Source organism: Lissotriton helveticus, chromosome 4_1 (genome assembly GCF_964261635.1).
Source record: "Lissotriton helveticus chromosome 4_1, aLisHel1.1, whole genome shotgun sequence".
Classification (NCBI taxonomy): Eukaryota; Metazoa; Chordata; class Amphibia; order Caudata; family Salamandridae; genus Lissotriton; species Lissotriton helveticus.
In genome coordinates, this window is record NC_136063.1 from 1,248,866,853 (window position 1) to 1,248,879,611 (window position 12,759).

Below are 12,759 nucleotides of genomic sequence, written 5' to 3' on the forward strand. Positions count from 1 at the left end.
TCAAACATCCTGTGATTCTGGGCAAATCACTTAATCCACCCCTGCCTAAAAATGAATGTGATTATGTGTCAGTCTGTAATGCAACTGGTGCTCATTTAAAGAGTTCTGATAGTTTCGGGTCTAGTTCGGCCACATTGAAAATGTATAGTGTTAGACCTGTCTGCATCGGGGGGTGTTCTAACCATCATGATTTATTTTTGTCCCCCTTAGCCTCCCAGTGTTTCTATTTTTATTTTTTATGTCCACCAGGATTTTTCAGTGCTGTCAGGGGGCTAGGTGTTCCTTGACTATGACGCCATTTTCCCTTCATACACTGTGAGGCCTAGTCTAGCTCCTGGAAAATCCAGGGACACTCATGAACCTAAAATGGTGTCCACCAACTGCCATAACGGACATTCCAGGAGGACAGACCCATAGACTAACATGAGGAAGGTTCCAGAAACATCTAGTGGCTTCCAGAGGTCTCAGGCCACTCTATAAAAGGCCAGTGACCAGCAGCCATTTTGAGCAGTCTCAGGAGTGACCAGTGAGGAGAGAGGCGACTTGTGGAGGAGGATTGCGCACCAGTGGTGACCAGATCGACCTGTGGGCCGGCTGTCGCGTTATTGGGAAGTGCCCCCTTTCAGGCTGACCAAACCCCACTGTCACGTCATCCATTAATTGTGACCAGAGACATTGTGACCAGATTTCAAATCACCGGGTCATGTGTTGAAAAGACCCTCGCAAACTGCTGTAAAGCGACCCTTGTGGGTGATCTGAACACCTGCCCTGAAGGCTGTGGGAGGAGCAGGTGGACGTTGATCCAGAGCTGTATTGTCTGGCTGAGGAGTGAGGACAGCCACATTCACCCCACTCGAGACCAGCTCTCACACGGTGGAGAAAGGCGGTGAGATCGGCTGAGGCTCCTACCTGTGTGTAGCGCCGTCATCAAGCCTGACCCACACGCGAGTGAAATGCCCAGCTGTCCCGTGTGTTGACGGGAGGAGTCGTCGTTGGAGGTGAGGCGGAGTCCGGAGCCAGGAGGAAGGACCCGGCGCGTCAGAGTAGGTGCGCCCGAGGCGGAGTCCGGAGCCAGGAGGAAGGACCCGGCGCGTCTGAGGAGGTGCGCCCGAGGCGGAGCTTCGGCCTGAGGTAACGCGGAAGGAGGCAGAAGCGCCGCCACGGAACCGCCAGAGGAGCGTCCCCGGCTAGAGTAAGCCTTCCCGTTTTCCCCGCCCCGACGCTGACTTCCTCAGAGGCCCCGCCGTCAGCGCTAGGAGATAACAACCGAGCGCGAGGACATCTCAAGCCGGATTGCCTTCAGGTAAAGTAAGCGGGGGAGAAACGAGGGGAAGCGGGAGGCGGCAGAGCCGGCTGACACAGAGCATTGAAGCGGCAGTGTTGGGAAAAACTACTGAAAAACTAATGAACCGTCAGGAATAGAAACGTGAGGAACTTGGCCATCAACCCTCTCAGTATATTAGTATCCGTTAAAATCAAGCTAATAACAGGGGGAGCAGTGACAAAGGGAAACGAAGCATGAGGTTCTTGTGCCTTGCGTAGGAGTGGTGCAAGTTGGGCCATAGGGTGCCGGTAACGAACAGAGCTCAGTCACAACAACTTCCCAGGCAGTTAATCACTCGGAGTCAGTTCTATTACAGGAGAGGAGTAGCCGTAGAATAGTCCCAAGGAAGCCTAATTAATGTACCTTGTCTCCTCTTTAACTATATAGTTGGCTGTGGGCTTTGTGAACAACGCTGCTGGGGGTAGAAGTCTGACAAGTTTGACCTGGGCCCTGAGTGCAGATGGGTAATGTACATGCCAAGATTGTGTAAAGCGAGTTTTCCCTTCTGTAACAACGAAGTGAAGAAGCATTCTGTGAAACTGATAGTAATTTACCTCAAATGTGATGTACCTTTGATTGATCTGCACTGAATTGAGAAAAGTATTGAAGTTGATGTGATATATATGAAATCTGTATTGAACTAAAAGTGTACTGCTTTTGCCTAAGAAAAGAACAAAAGAGAATTTTTATAAAAGGTACTGGTATTTTTCTAAATTGGTGTAGCGTCTTTTATTTTTAGTGGTCAGTCATTGAGTTACTGTGAGTGGGTCCTGTAAGCACTTAACCAACGCCTTGGAGTTTAGCTGTTTCCCCTACTGTGCCAGGCTACCCTATGTAGTCTAGGATACCCTAGGTCTAACATAATTGGTGTTTCAGCGGTGGGATTGCGGATTTGTGCTTACACTCACTTAGTAGTAACGCAGTCCTTACCACGGGACTACACCTGGAGTTTTCTCCCTGCGGCCCTCCTAATCTGAATTTTGTTTTTCTAAATTTACTCCTGGTGGTGGGTGGAGGTGACCCTCAGAGTTTCCTATCCTTGTAACTTACTTCGGGGTGGTTGTCCACACTTTTCACTGACAAGATGGAATTCGAAATGTCAGAGCTGGAGACCTATACTGTGGCACAGCTCAAGGATTTCTGTCAGGAAAGGGGAGTGTTCGTTAGGCGAGGGGCCAAAAGAGAAGAGCTCCGTACTAGTCTGCGAGCCTGGGTGGAAGCGCACACGGAGGGAATGGTAGAGGAGGAGGAATCGGACAGAGGTACTGTCATTGATAGGACTGCGGAATGTCCCCGGGGGTGGGTGAGATGTCAATCAGCCCCAAGGCAACCTCAAGGGAGGGCAGCAGTGTGTCATCGAGAGGGTTGTCAGAAACCGAGTTAGCTGACAGGAGAGAGGAAAGACTGTTAAGGTGGGAAATAGCAAAAATGGAGTTGGAAGAAAGGAGGGAGGGGAGGAGGTTGGAACACGAGTTCAAGCTACGAGAACTCGAATTCCAGGCCCCTAACATCACTCCAAATGGTGGCAGCGAAACCAAGGTGAACACCAGAGAACCCAGACCCTATTTACCCAAAGATGTCATGGCTAGCTACGTACCAAGTGATGATATTGCAAAATGGCTAGCCGCCTATGAGGTCTCATTGAGGGCCCATGGGATCTTGGAAGCCCACTGGGGGGGGTGGGTTGTATAAATACATGCCGCCTGCTGGCAGGGATACCTTGGCCCTGGAGCAGCGTGAGCAAACCCACTACCCTGCTATGAAGGTGGCGCTGATAAGGAAGTTTGGGCTAACCCCTGAGAAGTATAGGCAGAAGTTCCGGGGTAGCCACAAACTAGGCACACAGAATTGGGTGGACTTTTTGGATTACGCCAGGAAGGCCTTGGAGGGTTGGGTGAAAGGCAGTGAGGTAGGGGACTATGAAGGTTTATATGACCTCATACTCAAGGAACACCTACTCGAGAAATGTTTTCCCGAGCTGCGCCAGCATCTGGTGGACAGCAAGCTGACCAGCCCCAGGAAGCTTGCTGAGGAGGCGGACATCTGGGCTAGTACCCGGGTGTCATCTAAGGGGACTGGAGGGGATTCCCAGAAGTCTGGACAGGGCACCCCCCAGAAGAAAGAAGGCGGGGATAATAAGAGGGAGTTCTCAAAAGGTCCACAAAATACTTCACAAGGAAGGGGCAGAGGATTCATCCCTAAGAGTAACCCCCCTCGCAACCCTAATCCTGGCCAAAGCCAGCAGCCAATGGTTGTTCATTGTTTCGAGTGTGGTGGTGTGGGACACTATAAAGGAGATGTGAGATGTCCAAAAAGACCACCCCCTCCCACTGGAGGAAAAGCCCCGGGAATAACTAGTGTAGTGCTCGGGGAGGAGATGCCTTTGGGTAACGGAGGGGAGCGGGCGGGTGTCACTTTAGTGTCCCTGGGTGATAAGGAGATGGTGCCAAAGACCCAACTGCCCTCTAATACTACCAAGTATGAGCAGTGGGTCACCATCAACGGCCGTAGAGGGGAGGCTCTGAGAGACACAGGAGCCAGTATGACTATGGTAAGGAGTCAACTGGTGTCTCCAGAGCAGGTCATCCCAGATGTACTCCATCCCGCCGTGATGGCTGACGGCAGATTGGGCCACTATCCTGTGGCCGAGGTTCCCTTTGAGTGGGGAGGGGTTGCAGGCCCACTTCGAGTTGCCGTAAGCCCTGCCGTGCCTGTTGACTGCCTGTTAGGAAATGATATGGAGCACAATGCTTGGAGGAGGGTGGAGTACCAGACTCATTCTGAGATGTTGGGACCCCCTGACTGGGCCTGTGTCAGCACAAGGTCCGCGACTACCCGAAGGGGGAGTTCACTTACGCTGGAGCCTGGAACAATGGCCCAGCCGGCTGCCAGAGAAGAGAAGGACAGGAGGCCGGAGGACCCTGCCTCGGCATCTCCACCTCGTGAGACAGACAGGCCACCTGTGGAGGTGGATCTGGAGTCCACAGGGGAGAATGTTGCTTCCTTGGAGAACCTACCCATCCCTACTGAATGGCAAGTGGAGGGAGGTCCTTCCCGGGAAGAGTTCTGCAAAGCTCAGAAGGAGTGTCCTACTCTTGAGGGGCCTGCGGCAACAGGCCAAAGCCCAGGCAGCAGGGAACATTGTAGGGAGCTACCAGATTTACTGGGAGGATGGACTCCTCTACAGTGAGCCCAAGGCACCTGGACATGGTTCATCCAGGGCCTTGGTGGTCCCTCAATGCTTTAGAGCCTTTCTTTTGGAACTGGCTCATGAGATACCATTGGCAGGACACCTAGGACTGGACAAGACCTTTGCCCGGCTTGTCCCCCACTTTTACTGGCCTCGGATGAGAGTGGCGTCCGATACATATTGTCGGACGTGTGTGTCTTGCCAAGCCAGTGGGAAAACAGGGGTGAAGCTAAAAGCTCCCCTGGAACCACTACCTGTCGTTAGCACCCCCTTTGAGAGGGTGGGCATCGACATTGTAGGGCCATTGGATCCACCAACTTCAGCTGGTCACCGGTTCATCCTGGTTTTAGTGGATCATGCCACACGGTACCCAGAGGCAATACCTCTGAGGACCATCACTGCACCCGCAGTGGCAAGGGCCCTGATGGGGATCTTCACCCGAGTGGGTTTCCCCAAGGAGGTTGTGTCCGACAGGGGGACTAACTTCCTTTCAGCATATATGCGGGCTATGTGGAAGGAGTGCGGTGTTACCTATCGGTTTACCACCCCTTACCACCCACAAACCAATGGTCTTGTGGAAAGGTTTAATAAAACCTTGAAAGGCATGATAAGAAGTCTGCCTGAGAGCCTGCGGAGGAAATGGGACGTCCTCCTACCCTGTCTCTTGTTTTCCTACAGGGAAGTGCCACAGAAGGGAGTGGGCTTCAGCCCCTTCGAACTTTTGTACGGGCACCCTGTACGGGGTCCTCTCAGCCTGGTGAAGGATGGATAGGAAAAGACTCCCAGGAAGCTTCCCCAGGACGTGGTGAGCTACATGCTGGCCTTCCGGAGCCAAATGGCCAAGTTGTGGAAGCAAGCTTCTGACAACTTGGAAGCCAGCCAAGCAGTTATGAAGGAGTGGTATGACCACAATGCTCACCCAGTGGAACTGGAGCCTGGACAAAAAGTGTGGGTGATGGAACCTGGAGAGCTAAATGCCCTCCAGGATAGTTGGACAGGCCCCTTTGAGGTATTGGAGAAAAAGGGTAAAGCCACTTACTTGGTGGATCTTAAGACCCCGGGACAGCCCCACCGGGTACTGCATGCCAATCGCCTCAAGCCACACCATGAGAGGCCCGAGGTTGTCTTAATGATAGTGACCGATGGAGCAGAGGAAGAGGAAAGTGAACCTCTCCCTGATCTTCTCTCGTCTCAAGAAAAGGATGGGTCAGTGGAGGGAGTGATTCTCTCACCATCCCTGACTCCTGAACAGCAGAGAGATTGCCGTCAGATCCTGGAGCAATTTTCTTCTCTGTTCTCCCTTGTCCCGGGTAGGACCCACCTGTGTACCCATGACGTGGACCCAGGAGACAGCCCACCTGTGAAGTCTAAGATCTACCGGCTGTCGGACAAGGTGAAGGCCAGCATCAAAAGTGAAGTCGCTAAGATGCTGGAGCTAGGAGTGATTGAACCTTCTAGTAGCCCTTGGTCTAGTCTGGTGGTTTTGGTACCGAAAGCTTCCCCGCCGGACACCACACCTGAATTGAGATTCTGTGTGGACTACCGAGGACTAAATTCAGTAACCAAGACAGATGCTCATCCCATCCCTAGGGCGGATGAACTTATTGACCGGCTGGGAGCTGCCCAATACTTAAGTACCTTTGACCTAACTTCAGGGTACTGGCAGATTTCCCTTACTGAGGGGGCGAAGGAAAGGTCAGCCTTCTCTACACCTCAGGGACACTACCAGTTCTGTGTGATGCCCTTCGGGCTCAAGAACGCCCCTGCCACTTTTCAGCGGCTGGTGAACAAGGTCCTTTCTGGTATGGAAGCTTTTTCTGCTGCTTACCGGGATGACATTGCTGTCTTCAGTAGCAGCTGGGAGGATCCTTTGCAACACTTGCAAGCTGTTCTTCATGCCCTGCAACAGGCTGGCTTGACAATCAAGGCCAGCAAGTGTCAGATCGGGCAGGGGTCGGTGGTGTACCTAGGCCACTTGGTGGGCAGAGGGTCGGTGCAGCCCCTCCAAGCAAAGATTGAGGCTATCATAGCCTGGGAGCCCCCCAAGACTCAAACTGAGGTCCGAGCCTTCCTGGGCCTCACTGGATACTACCGTCGCTTTGTGAAGGGGTATGGCACCATTGTGGCACCCCTCACTGAACTTACTTCCAAGAAACAACCCCGACGGGTAGTCTGGACGGAGGCTTGCCAGCGAGCCTTCATGACCTTGAAGCAAGCATTGTGTACTGCTCCAATACTCAAGGCCCCTGATTTTGCTAGAGAATTCATTGTCCAAACAGATGCGTCAGAACATGGCATTGGGGCAGTGTTATCGCAGCTAAATGATGAGGGCTTGGATCAACCCGTGGTTTTCCTGTCTAGGAGACTACTCCCCAGGGAACGGAGGTGGAGTACCATTGAGCGAGAAGCCTTTGCGGTGGTCTGGGCTCTGAAGAAGTTGCGGCCATACTTGTTTGGTTCGCACTTCCTGGTTCAGACTGACCACCGGCCCCTTCGTTGGCTGATGCAAATGAAGGGGGAGAACCCCAAGTTGTTAAGGTGGTCCATCTCCCTACAGGGAATGGACTTTCGGGTGGAACATCGGCCTGGATTGGACCATGCCAACGCAGACGGTCTATCCAGGTATTTCCGCCTTAGTGATGAGAACTCCCAAGGGATTGGGTAGCTCTCCCCACTTTCAGCTGGGGGGGACGCGTGTTAGACCTGTCTGCATCTGGGGGTGTTCTAACCATCATGATTTATTTTTGTCCCCCTTAGCCTCCCAGTGTTTCTATTTTTATTTTTTATGTCCACCAGGATTTTTCAGTGCTGTCAGGGGGCTAGGTGTTCCTTGACTATGACGCCATTTTCCCTTCATACACTGTGAGGCCTAGTCTAATTCCTGGAAAATCTAGGGACACTCATGAACCTAAAATGGTGTCCACCAACTGCCATAACGGACATTCCAGGAGGACAGACCCATAGACTAACATGAGGAAGGTTCCAGAAACATCTAGTGGCTTCCAGAGGTCTCAGGCCACTCTATAAAAGGCCAGTGACCAGCAGCCATTTTGAGCAGTCTCAGGAGTGACCAGTGAGGAGAGAGGCGACTTGTGGAGGAGGATTGCGCACCAGTGGTGACCAGATCGACCTGTGGGCCGGCTGTCGCGTTATTGGGAAGTGCCCCCTTTCAGGCTGACCAAACCCCACTGTCACGTCATCCATTAATTGTGACCAGAGACATTGTGACCAGATTTCAAATCACCGGGTCATGTGTTGAAAAGACCCTCGCAAACTGCTGTAAAGCGACCCTTGTGGGTGATCTGAACACCTGCCCTGAAGGCTGTGGGAGGAGCAGGTGGACGTCGATCCAGAGCTGTATTGTCTGGCTGAGGAGTGAGGACAGCCACATTCACCCCACTCGAGACCAGCTCTCACACGGTGGAGAAAGGCGGTGAGATCGGCTGAGGCTCCTACCTGTGTGTAGCGCCGTCATCAAGCCTGACCCACACGCGAGTGAAATGCCCAGCTGTCCCGTGTGTTGACGGGAGGAGTCGTCGTTGGAGGTGAGGCGGAGTCCGGAGCCAGGAGGAAGGACCCGGCGCGTCAGAGTAGGTGCGCCCGAGGCGGAGTCCGGAGCCAGGAGGAAGGACCCGGCGCGTCAGAGGAGGTGCGCCCGAGGCGGAGCTTCGGCCTGAGGTAACGCGGAAGGAGGCAGAAGCGCCGCCACGGAACCGCCAGAGGAGCGTCCCCGGCTAGAGTAAGCCTTCCCGTTTTCCCCGCCCCGACGCTGACTTCCTCAGAGGCCCCGCCGTCAGCGCTAGGAGAGAACAACCGAGCGCGAGGACATCTCAAGCCGGATTGCCTTCAGATAAAGTAAGCGGGGGAGAAACGAGGGGAAGCGGGAGGCGGCAGAGCCGGCTGACACAGAGCATTGAAGCGGCAGTGTTGGGAAAAACTACTGAAAAACTAATGAACCGTCAGGAATAGAAACGTGAGGAACTTGGCCATCAACCCTCTCAGTATATTAGTATCCGTTAAAATCAAGCTAATGACAGGGGGAGCAGTGACAAAGGGAAACGAAGCATGAGGTTCTTGTGCCTTGCGTAGGAGTGGTGCAAGTTGGGCCATAGGGTGCCGGTAACGAACAGAGCTCAGTCACAACAACTTCCCAGGCAGTTAATCACTCGGAGTCAGTTCTATTACAGGAGAGGAGTAGCCGTAGAATAGTCCCAAGGAAGCCTAATTAATGTACCTTGTCTCCTCTTTAACTATATAGTTGGCTGTGGGCTTTGTGAACAACGCTGCTGGGGGTAGAAGTCTGACAAGTTTGACCTGGGCCCTGAGTGCAGATGGGTAATGTACATGCCAAGATTGTGTAAAGCGAGTTTTCCCTTCTGTAACAACGAAGTGAAGAAGCATTCTGTGAAACTGATAGTAATTTACCTCAAATGTGATGTACCTTTGATTGATCTGCACTGAATTGAGAAAAGTATTGAAGTTGATGTGATATATATGAAATCTGTATTGAACTAAAAGTGTACTGCTTTTGCCTAAGAAAAGAACAAAAGAGAATTTTTATAAAAGGTACTGGTATTTTTCTAAATTGGTGTAGCGTCTTTTATTTTTAGTGGTCAGTCATTGAGTTACTGTGAGTGGGTCCTGTAAGCACTTAACCAACGCCTTGGAGTTTAGCTGTTTCCCCTACTGTGCCAGGCTACCCTATGTAGTCTAGGATACCCTAGGTCTAACATATAGTCAGCAAACTCCTATGGTTATTGTTCCCTCCTATTACTGTCTTTGTTCAAGACCAATCCGTGTTATACTAATATACTTTAAGATTTGTTCGGTTCTCTCGCCTGCATTTCCTGTTTGTATTTTTTCAGACCAAATGGTACACTATTCCCTGTCATGTAAAGCGCTCTGATACCCACTAGGGTCACGTTCGCTCTAGACAAAACTTTATAAATATATTCATTATGTATGAAAGAAGGGGATCAAAGTTATTCACAATCCTACAATTGTGGCTATATTCCCTCAGCTGAATGAAAATATAAGGTACCACGTGGGAGGGATGGGCATAAAAAGTAGTAAAGAGGCTGTATATGTTTCTTAATAATGGCGTTTTTTTATTTTCAGACTAAGCACAGGTTGTTGTTTTTTTTCTTTTTCGCCAGACTAACTTCCCGTAACGGCGTCTTCTCTCTTTTCTTTCCTTCCAGTTAGCCTACTTCTTCGTGGAGCAGGTCCGGTGGAACCTCAAAGCAAGAGGAGCAGAGAGAGCGGCAGTAGGTAGAAAGGTTTTATTCCAAAAACAGAAATTAAAGGCACCTTCACCGCACCTGAGTTTTGAGGGGGGATTTTCCTAAGTACGTGAGACAATGAGGAAAAGAAAAAACCCATACCATAGGAAAAAACCATCTCTCCTTTTCCCTTAACTAATGTGGGTTAAAGTGAAGGGTCTATATCCCCTTTTAAGGAGCCCTTAAATGTGTTCTTTATTTTCCTTGGCCGAGTATGGTGACACACCTCTGCTTAATGGTCACTCTTTCGTGAAAATGCACTCCCACAACAAAATGCATATTTAACTGATCCAGACTGACCCGAAGCCCACCTATACTTCAAGTAGGTTCAGTAAAGTAAATGCAAGCTCTGCGCTAATGGGCAAGAAGAAGAAAAGAATGAAAATTAAACAAAAGTTCCTTTTTTCCTCCCAACCTCCTTTCCTCCCCCTCTCCCTTTCACTGTGCCACCCCCTCATCAGGGTCACGTACCGCAACTGCCACAACTCTTCTAAGTTTGGGCGGCTTGTACACATTCTCTGTGGGTGATCACCACTCTTCGCTCCACTCTTCAAGACTACTGTCAACTTCGGAGTTTTCGCTCCTGCACTCGCTGGGGTAGGTTTCTTACCCTTTTTTTCGTGCTCTCTGTAGGCTTCTCATTTTCAGCGTCTTCCTGCTTCTTCTGGCTCCACCTCTTGTCTATGCTGTCCTTTCTCCCCACTCGGCTTCTGTAGTTCTCCGCCCTTCCGGTGTTTTTATTGGTTTCTCCTTCTTTTGTCATCACGGTGTGCCTGTACGAAGAAGGGGTAGTCATTCTTCAGTTTATTTCGCTCTGTTTGTTTTTCTCAGGTTCTGCAAGAGTTGCTGGACAGAGCCGGAGGAGGTGCCGATACAAGAGGTAATGAGTGTTTGTGTAATGGGGTATTCCTGCCGTACCTCATATCCCCCTTCCTTAACTTTCCTGCCTGCAAGAAACGAGTTTTGTGGATATCTAGATGAGTAGTCCGCATTAGCCTGATCTTTCCCTTTTCTATGACGGGTGGTAAATCGGAAGTGTTGCAAAGCCAGGAACTATCTCAATATCCTGTCATTGTGTCCTTTGTTACGAGATAACCACTTTAAAGGTGCATGGTCTGTGTAAAAGGATGAATTCCCTACCTTCCGTGTAATATCTCAGTTATTGAATAGACTATTTGATGGCTAATGCTTCCTTTTCTATGACCGCATATTTGGTTTCACGTGGAAATAGTTTGCGGCTGATATAAATGATGGGCCTTTCCTGACCCTGTAAGTCAACCTGTGATAAAACAGCTGAGCCCCTAATCTGCTTTCCGAGGCATCAGTTTGTAATACAATTGGTTTGGTCTAATCAGGGCTAAGGAGGAAGGGTTGTGAAATAAGAATTTGTTTCAACTGATGGAAAGCCTGTAGGAAGCTCTTTTTCAGTCTGTAAATTCTTTTTCAAGAGGTCGGTTAAGGGGGAAGCTATCTGTGAAAATTCGGGGATGAATTTTCTGTAGTATCCTAGGATGCCTAAAAAGGTCCTAAGGCCCTTTCTACTTTTGGGAAAAGGTACTTGTGAGATACCAGATACTTTTTCTTCCTGTGGTTTGATGCATCCCTCTCCTAGAAGGTAACCTAGGTATTTCACTGACTTAGCCGCCAAACAGCTCTTGGCAGGATTAATGAGTAAGCCATTATCTCACAGTGCTCGTATCAACTGGAGTAAATGGTGCACATGTTGGTTCCAAGATGAACTGTGGATTATTATATCATCAATGGAGGCAGCTGCAAAAGACTCACATGGCTTGAGTACTAGGTCCATGCGTTTTTGGAATGTGGCTGGTGCTCCATGCAGTCCAAAAGGGAGTACTTTAAAGTGATACAAACGCCTAGGTATTGAAAAACCCATCTTTTCTTTATTTTGATTTCTCAATGTTACTTGCACAATTCCAGAGTGCCCTTTGCACAAATCCAGACTGCTAATATAATGTGGTTCCCCTAACCTCTCTATCATTTCATCAATCCGTAGGAGAGAGTAGGAGTCAAATTGTGAGATTTTATTAACTTCCAGAAGTCAATACAAAACCTGATGGACCCGTCAGCTTTTGGGTCGATTACAATGGGTGAATTCCATTCACCATTAGATGGTTCCATGATTGCTAGTTTTAACATTTGTTGTATTTCCTTCTTAATTGTGTGTATTGCATGTTCTAATACTGTTGTTCTCCCTGGGGTTAACAAAAATACACTCTGAAGTGGTTGCAAGTGAGCTCTTAGCTCTTGCTTTTGGGTTGATGCCAATTATGGATCTATACTTTGTTCATATAAGGGGGGGAAGACTGCCTCTGCTAACCCCAGTATTGCTGGTTTGGCTCCTTCCCATTCTTTAGTAAGTTAATGTGTACAATTTGTGTAGCTTTTCTTTCTGGATCGATTTCTATTCTGTAGGTCACTGGAGTCACCTTTTCTAGGACCTCATAGGGTCCTTGCCATTGTCCTAATATTTATGATCGGAGGTGCTGATCATCAACAATACTAGATCTCCCACCCCTAAAGTTTGTTCCTTAGTCTTTCTTATCATATTGTTTTTTTCTGAGAGGATTGAGCATGCTCCAAATTGTTTTTCACAATATCCCACACTTGGTTTAGCTGTGACTTGAGGTTGGCTACGCATTCCAACAAAAGTTGGGACTCGTCTTTCTCATCCTCCCACTCCCTTGTTGACATATCTACTAATGTACGGGGCTGTGTACAATACAGCTTCTCAAACGTAGAATAGCCAGTACTCTTCTGCTGTGTGCATCATATGGCAAACAATGCCAGGGGTAACATATCTACACATTTGCATGTTGCCCAGGGTTAATAACTTTTTACGGTGGTATTATACTGCTCTACTAAACTGTCCATTTGAGGATGGTATGCGGTGGTTGGTATCTGCTCAATCTTGTGCTATTGGCGGACATGGCTCATTAATTTGG

General features: G+C 49.6%; 1 protein-coding gene across 8 annotated transcripts in view; it reads left to right on the plus strand.

Moving 5' to 3' along the window:
* Nucleotides 1-12,759, plus strand: part of LOC144827482 (cytochrome c oxidase subunit 4 isoform 1, mitochondrial-like) — an 821,858-nt gene that overhangs the window by 452,997 nt on the left and 356,102 nt on the right. For 2 of the 8 annotated variants that reach the window (XM_078685768.1, XM_078685769.1), the window contains exons 2-3: nucleotides 9,716-9,781; nucleotides 10,628-10,676. The exons of 2 other annotated variants lie outside the window; for them this stretch is intronic. The gene's annotated coding sequence lies outside the window, so the exon portion shown is untranslated. Of the gene's footprint in view, nucleotides 1-9,715; nucleotides 9,786-10,257; nucleotides 10,394-10,627; nucleotides 10,677-12,759 lie in introns of all 8 variants that reach the window. 4 more of the 8 variants (XM_078685772.1, XM_078685773.1, XM_078685771.1 and 1 more) reach the window with 4 other exon arrangements.